Here is a 13,566-nt window from a genome sequence, read left to right as displayed (position 1 = left end):
CTGTAGTCACCTAGGCAAATTGGTGAGGCTTTTTACCAAACCTTGTCCAGGAAGTGGGGTGCAAGGTTTTGGGAAGTATTTTGGGGGGAAGGACGCGTCCAAACAGCTCTTCCCCAGTAACCAGTATTAGTTTGGTGGTGGTAGCGGCCAGTCCAAGGACAACGGGTGGAATATTTTGTACCTTGGGGAAGTTTTGACCTAAGCTGGTAAAGATAAGCTTAGGAGGTTTTTCATGCAGGTCCCCACATCTGTACCCTAGAGTTCAGAGTGGGGGGAGGAACCTTGACAGGCCCTTAAATCTGATAGTGACCATCAACCCTTCCAGGTTAAATTTTGCTCCCTACGCTCCATTACATCAGTTGATTGCTGTTGAACCATATTTCACTGTTAATTTCAAAGCCTTATATGCAAGGTGAATTAAGTGGAATCCATTGGTTAAATCTAAAATTAAAGAGAATCCATCCTTCAGTCATCTGCTAGGGTTAAAATATGATTTTTTAAATCTTAGTGATGTGATTCTATGCCTTAATGTATTTAACGATATTGTACATAAATTACAGGTTGATCTAACTCCCAGAAAGGACTATTCTTTCCCTTTGAAAGATAAAAGAATTTGGTATGATGGAGATTTTTTTTTAATGATGAAAAAAATAGCTAAAGATTATGGCAAGAGAGGTCAGGAAAGATAGCTCACCGGATTCTCTCCAAAAGCTAGTTAATTTTAGAAAGCTTTACAAAGATTGCTGAAAGGAAAAAGTTGGAACATCGCATGGCACTGCGGAAGGAATTCAAATTTGCTGCCAAAATGAAAAATTCTGTACATCTTTGGAAATTGGTAGCTTTGGGTTCCAAGAAGATCAGGAGTAATATTAAAGTTCTGATTCCCAAGCATAGTTAGGTGAAATATTTTTCTGTACTATATAATGATAGGCCATGTATTAACTTTTTGGCACAATTGGATCTGGTAGCCTCCATTCCCTGTTCCCTTCCAGACTGATCTCAATATCCAGTGAGGAAGTTAGATTTGTACTTGTTCAGTGTTGTAATAAAGTGCCAGGAGAGGATTTTAAACTCATGGAAGTATTTAATTTTGAATGGTCGGTACCTGTTTTGGCTAAACTTTTCTCTAATATAAACAATACAGAGATTTTCCCCTCAGGTTGGGCTACCAGTATTATTAATCCACTTTATTAAAAGGGGAATAGGAAAGACCCACAGAATTAGCACCCAATATGTTTATTGGACGTTTCTTTAAAAATGTACATGACATATTTTATGGGACGATTAGAGGATTGGGCAGGAAAAAGTAATTTATTTACAGAGGAACAAGCTGGTTTCTGAAATGGCTGTTCCACTGCAGGTAGTTGTTTTAGTCTTTCTTATCTGATAAAAAAAATATCTGCTTGCTAAGGGGGGACAACTCTATGCAGCTTTTGTTGACCTAAAATCATCCCTTGATTCTATTGATAGGAGCTGTCTGTGGGGCAAATTGGAGATTGCTGAAATAAAGCCATAGAATAAAGTCTTTTTTTTTTTTTTAAGAGCTCTTCACAGACAAACAATAGCTAAGATTTGGATAGGCCTGGATGGGGAATTAACTGATCCCACCCCAATTACAAAATGGAGTCAACGGGGCTGCTGTTTAGCCCCTTTTCTTTTTAACTTTTAGCATTAAAAGGGGATCAGTATTTTCTCCCTAAAACTATAAATCACCCTTTGTCTTTCTTATTAATTGCAGATGACTTGGTTCTGCTATCACAAAAATCATTGGACTGAAACATTTATTAAATGTGTTTTGTTGATACTGTCAATGGGAGGGCATCCTGATAAATTATTAAAGAACAAGAATAATTATCAGTCAGAGGTCGAATAAATGAGCAATCTATTGAACAAGTTAGCTCTTCCCCACAACCTGAGTATCTGGTCCACACAAAATGGTATGTGGGATAAGCATATTGAGGTAACAAAAGAGAAGGCCTCAAATTCAATGCAAGCTGGGTTACATTTTACCTGGAGTCATGAGGGCCCCTTAATTGCACCAGCCCTTTTAGTGTTTGAGGCCAAGGTATGAGGTCACATTTTATATGGCACAGAAATATGGGGATGAAATAATCCCACGGGACTGGATGTGATTCAAAACAAATTTCTTAGGACAATCCTCTGTCTCCCAAATAATAGCCCAGCAGCTGCTGTTCTTAGAGCCAAGACAAAAGGGACTTCTTTAAAAATTGCAAGTAAAATGTTACTCAGGAGAATAGAAAAGAGCGTAATTCTGGCAAGTCAAGTATAAAAGTGTAATTAGGAAGACCAGAAAAGAATTTGAAGAGCAGCTAGCTAATGACACAAAAACTAACAGTATTTTTTTTAATGTACATCAGAAGCAAGAACCCTGCCAAACAATCTAAGGGGCCACTGGATGACTGAGGTGTTAAAGAAGCACTCAGGGAAGACAAGGCCATCGCAGAGAAACTAAATGAATTATTTGCATCAGTCTTCACTGCAGGGAGATTCCTACACCTGTGCCATCTTTTTTTTTCTATGACAAATCTGAGGAACTGTCACAGATTGCGGTGTCAGTAGGGGGAGGTTTGAGACCATAACTCATAAATTAAATAGTTATAAGATGCCAGGACCAAATGGAATTTGCCAAGAGTTCTGAAGGAACTCAAATATGAAATTGCAGCACTACTAACTGTGGTATGCAGCCTGCTGCTTAAAATCAGCCTCTGTACCAGATGACTGAAGAATAACTAACCTAATGCCAATTTTTTAAAAAAAAGGCTTCAGAGGTAATTCTGACAATTACAAGCTGGTAAACCTAACTTCAGTACCAGGCCATGTCTGAAATAGACATTTTCTGAGTTGCAGGCTTTGGCGATACAATAAAGCTTTCCTTTGCCTTCACATTGGACATCAAGAAATATGAAAGCCAGTGACTTGATCCTGCAAAACACTTAAGCAAATGCTTAACTTTAAGCATGTAAGCAATTGCCTTGCCATCAGTGGGAATGTCTCATGTTTAAAATTAAGTGCTTTTGATCAACTGGGGCCAATGAACTTAAGTATCAAAGCCTCAAAAAAAGGGAAGCAGAATCAACACAGAAGTGTTTCCATCTCAACCACATAAAACTCAGCAGTACTTACTTAAACATTAAAAAAGAAAAAGAAAAGATTTGACAAAACTGCTGAAGCACAGATTGAAGGGTTAATGTCTAGCTATTCCACCTGGAAGCAGGCGGGGCACACCCTGACTGTCTCCTAGGAGCAATGCACACATTGCTCTATCCAAGGACAAGGGCTAGATATGAACCCTGAGAACTTGATTGTTTGGACAGCAACTGTGGGAGGTTTCTTTAGCCTGGGCTCAAGGCCTGAGAACCAGGATTGTAGTAGATAGAGGATGGTAACTAAGCATATGAATCAACGTCATACATTCCTTTGTGTAGCAGTGTGTAATGCTTAGGGGGAGAAATATAATAAAAGGAGAAGGTGGAAGGCAGGGGGGGCAGAACAGCCCATCTCCGCTGACCAGCCTGTTTGCTTGCATAAAGCTGTGTTCTGTCTCATCACTGAACCGCAACAACTGGCGCCCAAACGTGGGGCCCTCAGCACTCACCTCGCCCGGCAAGGGTTTCAGACGCGTCACTCATCCACTTCGTGGATCCCGGTGAGTATTTTTCATTGTGGTAAGTATGGGAAGCTCCCTCTCTGCTTTGCAAGTGCAACACCGTAATGAGCTGCAGTATTTGCTGCGTAAGGCTCAGCATGACTGCCCGGCTCGAGAACTCACTCTCCTGCTACAGGAGGTGCGTGCCAAGTGCCCGTGGTATCCTGAAGCTGGAAGCCTTAAGCTAGCGGACTGGGAGCGATTGGGCCAGACATTGCACAAAGAGCCTCGGGCGCCCGTGCAGGCTTTACATGCCTGGCACCTCTGCCGCGACGTGGTACAGCGTGTCGCCTCAGACAGACCCTCCCTCGCGAGGCTGGTGCTCTCGCCGCCCCCGTCCGCCCCTGCAGCCATCCCCCCTCCTGGCGATGCGACACAGTGTGTCGCCTCGGAAAGGCCCTCTCCAGCCCCAACAGAGGAGCTGCCGATCCTGCCACCCCCGTCCGCTCCTGCAGCCATCCCTCCCCCTGCTTCGCCCCCAGTGCCTCTATTACCACCGCCTCCCTGGCCTTCCCCACCGGAGCCGGTGTGTGATCACCCTCCCCCCATGGGGCCCCCCTGGAGAGTCATCTGCATCTGCTCAGAAGCTTTCGCTGGTGCAACAAATGGTTCACGCAGCGAAAGCTCGATCAGATCTTACAGCAGAGGAGCTGGCTGATCTGGTCTCCGTTTGCCCGGTGACCTGGCAGAATGATGACCAGGGCAACCCCGTGGGCACCTGGACCACTCTGCCATACTCGGTGGTTAGAGAGGTAAAGAAAGCAATTCGTGAATTTGGCCTGACTAGCACCTTTGTGCGTGGTCTCATTGAAGGGATGGGTGCTGGGTACTCCCTAATCCCTGAGGATTGGAAAACGCTGCTGCGCATGATGTTGTCACCCAGTCAGTATGTTATTTGGCTTAGTGAGTATCGGCAGATGGCAGAACGCCAAGCCCAGGTATATAGAGAGCAAGGTATCATTTATGAGCATTTGGCAGGGGAGGGCCAGTTTGCTACTATTGGGATGCAGTCTCAACTCCCTCCGGCCGTCTTCCCCATTATCTCCACCTGTGCCCAGCATGCTTTCAAGAAGGTCCCGGATTCAGGCAAGCCTACCAAAAGCTTTGTCAGTATCCGTCAGGGTGCCTTAGAGTCCTTTTTGGATTTTACCAACAGATTGCAGGAGGCTATCCTCCGACAGGTGGATAACACTGAGGCAGCTCACGAGCTTCTGTTAAAATTGGCAGTTGAAAATGCAAATGAGGATTGCCGCCGTGCTCTCCAGGCAGCACAAGTCTCTGGTGTTTTAGAGCTCTCAGACATGCTGCGGGCGTGCCAGAACATTGGCACACAAGCCCACAAGGCTGGAGTTCTGGCTGCCGCCCTCAGAAAAACTGGGAAGGAGGGGAAGCGCTGTTACCGCTGTGGAAAGGAGGGTCATTTTCAGCGGGAGTGCCGCTCATCTAAGGCACCAGCCCGACCCTCAAAGAAGTGCCCCAAGTGTGGGAAAGGTTATCACTGGGCTAATCAGTGTCGTAGCGGGTTGGGAAACCGCGCGACGGGTCCCCCCCGAACCCAGGGCCAAACGGGGGTGTTTCCTACTCAGGCAATCGCTCCTCTGCCTTGGAATCCGTAGACTCTATGAGGGCAGCGACTGCTGGAAGTGCAGGGCTTGATTTGATCATGCAGGAGGACACTGACTTTCGGCTGCCAGGGGAGGTCTGTGCCATACCTACACAGGTGACGGGACCTCTCCCTGCCGGCTTTGTAGGTCTTGTTCTCCCTCGCTCACATGCTGGGAAACAGGGCTTTTTTGTCATTCCAGGGGTTATTGATGCTGATTACACTGGCATTATTAAGGTTCAGGTGTGGACTCATCTTCCACAGTCGCTCCCGCGTGGACGGTCAATTGCACAATTGATTTTAGTCCCCTATCAGGTGCCAGCTGCCGAGGATCGAACTCGGGGTGGAGGAGGCTTTGGATCGACGTTGTCTCACTCGCCGTCTCACAGCGCGTCTTCTCCACTTGTTGCTCTGACAATGTCAGTCCGCCCCTCAAAACCTTGCTAGATAAACAATTAAAACAAGGGGAGCTGCATCTCCGAACCTTAGGAGACATTCAACAACAGATGTATATTCTCTTGTTTACTTTAAATAATTTAACACTGAATGCAGATCAGCAGACCCCTGCGGATCGGCATTTTCACAAATCTGAGGTACTGGAAAGACCGCGTGTCTTTTACCGTCAGCTGCCCGATCCACAGTGGCTGGGCCCAGCACCTCTAATCACTTGGGGTCGGGGATATGCTGCTGTGTCTCTTCCTGCAGGACCGTTGTGGGTTCCAGCCCGGTGCGTGCGACCAGCACTTAAACAACATGGCATGGCACCAGGGGCTGTCGAATCCCATACCAGAGTTTCAGCTGACCTTGGAGGAGACCGCGTTGCCCCCCGAGTCGACAACGGCGGGACGGAAACGGAGGAGGCGTAACGTCCCAAGCCAGCCCGTGACAGGGGGAGCAGTAAAAGCATTGGTCGCCACAGCTCAACGAAAACTGGCAGCAGATCAGCAGCCAGAAACTCCTAAGACTTTGTTTGTGGCGATTCTCGCCCAAATCACTGCTAATTCTGTGATGATTGTGTGCCTTTTGTGCCTGCTATTTTCTGTAGGGGTTGGCTCGGAAGCACCTCCCCCGTTACAAGCCCGAAGGAGAATAAGATACTGCTCTTTGCTTATGCTAATCTTTTCTCCCAGTATTTTAGCATGGCTAATTGGGGCCCGGCCAACTATACTCTGCCTCGCACGGCTATATTCCTTCACACACCGTACCCGGCCGGGGCTCACAATGTCACCTGTGCGCGTATAGTTAACTGCACTAGTACAAAGGTGCCATTGGGCTGTCAAAAAATTTCTCAATCCCTTTTAAATTGTTCCCATGCTGTTAATGTTTCATATAATTATGGCCATATCATCCTACCATCAGGATGGGTTTTTACTTGTGGTTCATGCACCTTTAATTATATTCCTGCAAATTTAAGTGATGGCACCCTTTGCTGTCTTAGTAGAATGATACTTATATTGCCTTTTGCTGGTTACAATTGTAGTAAAAGAAGTGTATCCCTTTTAGATGATTATATTGCAGATGTTAAGCTTTTGGTTATTTTGTGTTTGTAATTATTGGGCTTATTTTTTGTTGTTGCTGTGTACAATGTATTCCTTCCTTGTTAAGACTTTGTAAAATTTTTGCCCTGGAAAGCTCCCCAGGTTATGTCCTTGTCTGTCTGGGAGTTAAATAGCATGATAAAACAAATTGGCGGCTACCATGAGATGGCCAATTATCAATAAACAAAAAAGGGGAGATGAAGGGTTAATGTCTAGCTATTCCACCTGGAAGCAGGCGGGGCACACCCTGACTGTCTCCTAGGAGCAATGCACACATTGCTCTATCCAAGGACAAGGGCTAGATATGAACCCTGAGAACTTGATTGTTTGGACAGCAACTGTGGGAGGTTTTTTTAGCCTGGGCTCAAGGCCTGAGAACCAGGATTGTAGTAGATAGAGGATGGTAACTAAGCATATGAATCAACGTCATACATTCCTTTGTGTAGCAGTGTGTAATGCTTAGGGGGAGAAATATAATAAAAGGAGAAGGTGGAAGGCAGGGGGGGCAGAACAGCCCATCTCCGCTGACCAGCCTGCTTGCTTGCATAAAGCTGTGTTCTGTCTCATCACTGAACCGCAACAACAGATTAAGTATGCCTTTTGATTACATGAGTGAGTATTCCAAGCATGCACTTCCCCCCATATACTTAATTTACTAATTTAATAAGAACTAATGCTGTCCTTCTATACAAATAACAGAGCAAATTACATACGGTTTCTGAAATACCGAGGATGGTTTCTAATGGAAGAAACACACCCATTTGTAAAATGGAAATATACATCCTTTAAAATTATTTATGGCCCTAGATTCTGCAGTTATGGGTCTCTACAGTTTTGTTCACAAAAAGTGCTGGTTTTGAAGGGATTAAGATGTTTTAAAGCTCTGTCTACAACATGAAACAATTAATTAAGGTTCACATTTTTTGTAAATGCCAGCATTTCCCTTTCTGTACCATAAAGATGCAGGTTGTCTACCCATGTGTATCTGATCTCAGGCTGGGGTCCTTAAGCCTTAAATCTGTGTGAAATCACCAAACAGTCAGGGTTCTCAAGACAGCTTCCAAAGGTGCACTACTTGTTGGTGTAACTCTTATTTTAGCAATAACATTGTGCTAAAAGCCTCTGTTTCATTTCAAAATTGCAAACATCTGGGTTATTCTGTTTGAAAATATAAATCCAACCAAAAAAGAGTTTTGTGCCATTGTAAGTAATCCCAAACCTTTTACTCTTCTTTCCAAAGCTGTGGGGAGGGAGGTTAAAATAAAACCCAAATAAGTGTTCAAAAGTGAGCACTTGAGTATATAAGTGAAAAAATAAAGGTGCTTTTTGGAGCCAAAATTTTCATTTGATCTTTCAGTTTCATATTTTTCTCCTTCTATTTGGCAATTATGAAATACTGAATGTGCATAGCAGCAGTGGAATCTATTTTTCAGCAATGTTTTTACATGGGTACATCACTGATATTTCCTATTCCACTTAAAAATTAAAGGTTATCTGGAGACATTTCTCTCTTTTTAAGAAGAAAGCAGTTAATAAAACTCATTTATGCAGAACCAGGCTTTGCTGCTGGTGGTTTTTACTACCTTCCCGTTTCTCCTCCTGCCATTACTTTTTTTTTCCACTTAACAAAAAATGTTCCACAATTGTTTACATGTTTGAAACTTTTGTCACATATGTTATTCCTAACCCTGTTGGGCTGAAACCAAAAACCGAACATAGGATTTTTCATACCAATAGGCTCGATTCTCCAGGAATAAATGTATATAGCTTTATACTTAATTTCTTTTAATTTCTTAACAAGCAAGAGACTGATGATTTATGAAAGCTCATAAGAGCTTCTTGCAGCATTAAAGATGGAGAAACAGCTTAAAAATATATCTTGTAAGTATTAATTAATGTATGTAGTTTATAAGCCAACTGTTCCAAACACACCCACCAGAGATCTCACAATGATAAAATCAATGTTGTTCAGGAAAAAAATTCCTTTTGTTTTCATTTTACTTCAGGTGTGAATAAGACCCTCAGGCAGGCAGGCAGACACTAAAGCATTTGCAATTCATCTGCCACAGCTGTAGCTACTGACCCTTGAAGGATAAAAGGTAAACAGGGAATTTCAAGGTCTTACCAAATTATTGGAACTATGCAACCACAGGGAAACACACCTAATGAACAATCTCTCCCTCTCTTTAAATCATAATATTCTGCAAGATTGCATCAGTTTATATAATTAAAGCAACGGATAAATTACACCATGAAAATAAAGGTGGGCAGCTAAAAATAACTATGCAAATTTTAGAAGTTGAACTCAGCCTAAAAGGATTAAATATGTCAAAAATTGGTTCGAGGTTGCTAGCTATGTTGTAGTAGAAAATAATGGATCTACTCGTTCTTGAGACTGTTTCTTGGAGTCTACTGGCCTCATAGTTGAAACCAATATTTCAATAAGATCCTAATGAGTCTACTAAAATTTCCACTAGGAAAGATGGGAAAGCACTTGATAAATTGTTTTTCCAGAGAAATAATTGATTGCAAGGAGTCTGCACTATATCTGGCCCTAATTCAGACTTAATTAGGTTACATTTTTCACAGAATCATTGTCAGTTGTGTTGAGGATAGAGCCATTGTCTCTCTCTCTGATATACAGACATCAGAACTCGAAGTCTAGGTTCCATGACCAAAGGATGGCTTCGTATCAAGGGAAGCTAGGTATTGTAGACCGTCCTCCAAGAGTCAGTTTGGGCATTATCTTCCACATGAGTTATTCTCTCTGATACTGCCCTGCAGTCACAGTGTGTCTTCTATTATTTCTGGATTCCCTAGCAGGAAAAAACGATTGATTTTATGAACATACATTTATTCAGAAGGCAAAAAAATAATCTCTGCCCTTTCAGAAAGTCAAAATTGTAAAATTGAAGCTGGTTGAAATATCTGGATTAAGCATCACAAAAAATGTCTATAGCAGAACTAAACTTTGAATTTCCATAGTTTTGCAGAGTTTAAGGCCAGAAGGGACCATTGGACCATCTAGTCTCACCTTCTTATATAACAGGCCAATAAATTTTCACCCATATATCCCTATATCAAACCAAAGATTTATTTAAACTAATGCATTTTAATTCACAGAAGACTACACCACAGGCAGAAAAGGGAGAGATCAAGATGCTATCAATGCCCGAGACCCCTCAAATGGCTGGGAACTGGTTAGGTGTGATATGCCCAGATGAGCCCAGTACGTGATCCATGCCCCATGCTGCAGAGGAAGGTGAAAATCCCCAAGGTCCCAGCCAATATCACCCCAAATGTGGTGAGAAGTATGACACTAAGCATGTGAGCAAGACACACTAGCCAGGCATTGAATTTTGCAACAATGTTAAACCATACCTCATATCACTGACTTTTTCCAGTTTGATATGTCATCATTAACTCTTAGCTTCATTTCCATTAAGTTTATTATTTTAATTTCTTTATTAGAGCTGGTTGTAAAATTATATTTTCCATATATTTTTTTTTATTTTTCATTTTAAAAACTTTTGATAAAATTTGAAACAGCTCTATTAATTGTATAGCTTTATTCAAAAGGAAGAAAAAGCCAAAATTTAATAATTTCACTTTTTACTCAAGATTTAGGACTAAACTATGCATATGAATGCACAAGCAGCTCCTACTGATGTCAATTCTGCTTGAATCAGAGAGCATCATTTGTCCCTTATTTGCTAGTGTTGCTCTGATGTCAGAGAATTCATGCTATAAACAAAATTTGACTATATTTTAGCCTTGCCTTTCAAGCTGACTACCCTATATACCAGGGATCCCAGGCCAATGGGGGCTGCGGGAAGTGGTGTAGGCCGAGGGATGTGCTGGCTACTGCTTCCAGAAGCCTCCATTGGCCTGGAGCCACGATCGGCTGAACCTGCGGACGCAGCAGGTAAACAAACCGGCCCGGCCTGCCAGGGGGCTTACCCTGGTGGGCCGCATGCCAAACATTGCCGATCCCTCCTATATACACTCTCCATCCTGATAAGTGGATAAAACACCTTGATGTTTATCTTTAAAAATGTCAGTTATGGTAAACTCTCAGTAACATGAATTTCTGATTGGTTCCTAAATCCTCTTAAAATACTTCCTTAATGGGATGACTGGGTGTCATAAGGGAACTGGAGAAGACTTTCACTTCAAGATCACCTGTTTAGTAGTAATTAAATCCAATAAGTAGTAATTAAACATTGCTCCCTTTTTCATGCCTGCTTGGTAGCCTATGTACCAAAATTCATAATTTTGCTTTAATTGTACCAATTACTCAAGTAAAATAACAATAACTCAATCACATGTCTATACAAATTTCTGGGAAGGACACCTTCCGTTCCTCCTGAATAGCTAATTATAGCATGATCCATTGAGCAATAGGCGTCCTTTATAGGTGGCTTAAATATAATATAATCATAATATATTATCAACCTATGCAGCAAAATAATTTCAAACAATGTCTTTCATATATTTCTCAGGTTTACTCATTTCATCCTATATCTGTTTACAAAACCTAAAGACTAAACTAAGTTGACTGTGTCCCTTTAAGAAAAACATCATCGGGTTTTACAGTATTTACAGACTCCAGAACCTCAACTGCTCTTATATTTTTGATTTGTAATCTGTTCTCAATTTGATTTAAGTTTGCCCTTGAGTCCTGTGTGTTCCTGAATAAATTGAATAAACAGTGATTCATGACCCTTTAGGATGGCCTCACAAGTAGCAATTTTACTGTCCATACCAGAAATGTTAACAACCAGATCTGTGTAAAGTTATTATTTTTCACAGTTATAACTCCTCATGGGGAACTGAGCACTTTATTAAGAGCTACCTTGCTGTAAATTATCAGGTGTGATAATTTTTTTAAATTCAGGATCCGTTTGCAGTTTCTCCAATGGAATGGAATTCTGGTAACATTCTTTTGAGGCAGTGGTCTGAATTGAAAAAAAAAATAATGGACTACTGCTTAATACACATTTTTGTATGCTGGGCTATTGTACCCATGTCAGTCCCAGGATATTAGACAGACAAGATAGGTGAGGCGATATCTTTTATTGGACCTACGTCTGTTGTAGAGAGAGACAAAGTAGCTTTTATGCTTACACAGAGCTCTTCTTCAGGTCTGGGACATGTATAATGTCACAGCTAAATACAAGTTGAACAGATTGTTTAGCATAAGTAATTAACACATATTTCAAGGGACCATTCTAGGTAAAGTGGCCTGTTAACACCCTTCTAGTCATAGGGGGAAAAGAAAGGGGGCGGGGAGGGTGAAGGCAGCTGGGGGTGGGTTGTTAGTGGATTAGAGTGTTGCAAAAAATTTAAAATCCAGTGTCTCTATTCAGTCCATGGGTTTTATTTTTGTATACAGCTATGTTCATAGTTATATGAACTATGTTCACAGATCCATTAACCACCCCAAATACACTAAGAAATCTGTTATTTACAGCCAGGCATTCAGATTCCACAGAATATGCTCCAAGGAGAAAGTCTGGGATATACACCTTAACACATTCAAAACCACCTTCACAAATAAGGACACTCCACCAGAGAAGTAGATCACATCATGGAACAGGTTTCAGAGGAGTAGCTGTGTTAGTCTGTATCAGCAAAATCAGTGGCACCTTAGAGACTAACAAATTTATTTGGGCATAAGCTTTCATGGGCTTCGGATGAAGTGGCTTATAGCCCACGAAAGCTTATCATGGAACAGGCCACCCAAATAGCCTGAGAGAATTTGCTTTTGTACAGAAATAAAACCTCTTCCAACTGCACACCTCTAGTTGATATATATATATATAACCCATAACACATGGAGATCCTAATTTGAAAAAAATCTTTTCTCAACTTCCTCTTCTGCCTTCAAACAATCCCGCAGCCTCTCCAAGCTCATCATCAGAAGCAAGCTCCCCACAGTCCAGCTCGACACACCAACTCGAAGGACACCAGACTCTGTCAGAACAACAGCTGCAAAACCTGCAGACATATCTCCGGAGCTACAGTGATCAATATCCCCACAACACACCTTTCATGATCCATGGGTCCTACACATGCTTATCACAACATGTGGTATACTTCATCTAGTGCACTAAATGTCCCAATAACTACTATGTGGGTGAAACCAGTCAATCACTATTATCTTGAATGAACTCACAGGCAAAAACACCGTATCACCTGTGGGTGAACACTTTTCACAAAGCAATCACTGTATATCTGGCCTATCAGTCCCCATCCTCAAATAAAACCTGCATAACACTTTTGAAAGACAAGCCTGCGAGTTTAAATTAATTACTTTGCTAGACACTAAATATCATGGACTGAATAGAGACTTTGGATTTGTGGTTTATTACAACAACCTATAATCCAGTAATAACCCCACCCCCAGCAACCTTTCCCCCTCCCCCACTTCCTTTCCCCCAAGACTGGAGGAGTGTTAACGGACCACTTCACCTCAAATAGTCCCTTGAAATATGTGTTAACTACTTACGCTAAACAATCTGATCCACCTTGTATTTAGCTGTGACACTCTGAGTATGTTTTCCATACCTGAAGAAGAGCTCTGTGTAAGCTCAAAAGCTTGTCTCTCACCAACAAAAGTTGGTCCAATAAAAGATATTACCTCACCCACCTTGTTTTTCTAGTAACCCATTCTGGCACTTTAAGCCCCCTTCTACATTTGGAGCCTGATGCTGCAAACATTATATACTGAACATAGATCCCATCAGGAAAGCACT

General features: G+C 42.1%; 1 long non-coding RNA gene across 1 annotated transcript; it reads left to right on the top strand.

Moving 5' to 3' along the window:
• The first annotated feature begins 3,137 nt into the window (after positions 1–3,137).
• LOC311522176 lies at positions 3,138–7,358 on the top strand. Its single transcript, XR_014712065.1, has 2 exons — positions 3,138–3,667; positions 5,473–7,358. It is a non-coding gene; the product is annotated as an uncharacterized lncRNA (long non-coding RNA).
• The last annotated feature ends 6,208 nt before the right edge of the window (positions 7,359–13,566 follow it).

The sequence above is a fragment of the Lepidochelys olivacea genome (assembly GCF_965140295.1).
Source record: "Lepidochelys olivacea isolate rLepOli2 genome assembly, chromosome: 6".
Taxonomy (NCBI): Eukaryota; Metazoa; Chordata; order Testudines; family Cheloniidae; genus Lepidochelys; species Lepidochelys olivacea.
The sequence above is the reverse complement of the archived record's forward strand: the minus strand, read 5'-3'. Positions and strand labels throughout refer to the sequence as shown.